Source organism: Rhincodon typus, chromosome 12, assembly GCF_021869965.1.
Source record: "Rhincodon typus isolate 14 chromosome 12, sRhiTyp1.1, whole genome shotgun sequence".
Taxonomy (NCBI): domain Eukaryota; kingdom Metazoa; phylum Chordata; class Chondrichthyes; order Orectolobiformes; family Rhincodontidae; genus Rhincodon; species Rhincodon typus.
In genome coordinates, this window is record NC_063343.1 from 39,325,249 (window position 1) to 39,326,408 (window position 1,160).

The following is a 1,160-nucleotide window of genomic DNA, read 5'->3' on the forward strand; positions in this document are numbered from 1 at the left end:
TTCATTATGAATAGTATCTATTAATGGGGTTACATTTCCCAGGCAATTCCTTTGCCATCTACTACATTGGGATTCCAGAAGTGCAACTCCCACTAATTGTGTGACCATTCGAAAACCTGGGCCAACATTTCTTTGAAGACTTAAATTTTTTTATGGTTGTAGAAAAATATTTTAAGTTTTGTGGAAATACCTTGAGTGGTTTCTTTAAAATATGTTTTTAAAAGATCACTGTTAACATTGGAGTTTTTTTTTAATGACCCTTTCTAAAAATTGCATGATGGTGATAATTGCTTGCTTTACCGTAGCTCTGGAACTAATTGAACAGTGACTAGATTGACAATGCTTTGGTATCTGGAAATAGATGGGAAATAATTAGTCTGTGAGGAAGTGCTGCCAAGCTGAACTCCTATTTTTGAAAATAGCCTTTTTTGAGAGTTTGGGATAAAGTTTATTTGTTCTTTTGGGGCAGTGATTGCAAGAACTTCCCAACATTGCATTTCTGAACAAGCTGTAACTGCCAAGACTTCAGACAACCATGTATGATTACTGATTTGACCACATGTCAACATCAGAGTGCCAGACCTTTGAGTATCCTATACGCTCTCCCTTTGAGAATAGCCATGATGGTGAGAAAGTGAGTGAAGCTCATCAATGTGAAGTTTGACAGTTGATTGTAGACTGCTGGAAAGTGAGTGGAGGGGTTGCGAATGAAACATAGGATTAAACATGTAAAGATACATTCACAGACCTGGCCTACCTGTGTGAGATCATTGAATTTCTTGTGGCAAAATTGATCTTGTCTGATCCACCTTCTTCACAAACAAATTTAATATTGCATTAGTGCATATGACAACTGGGGTTGGGGAGTGAGGGTAGGAAAAAGAGTTCCTTTCTGCCTGTTGTCCCAGATGTGACAGAGGTGGAGAAGCTAGTAAAATGGAATCCTTGCAAGAAGGACGGTCTAAGGAGATGTATTCAAGGTAAATGCGGGAGTCGGTGGCCTTGTAATGGATATTGTTGGACAGTCAAATAGAAACAGTGATGTCAAGGAAACTGACTGCATTATGTCTGAGATAGTAGGAACTGCAGATGCTGGAGAATCCGAGACAACAAGGTGCAGGGCTGGATGAACACAGCAGGCCAAGCAGCATCATAGGAGC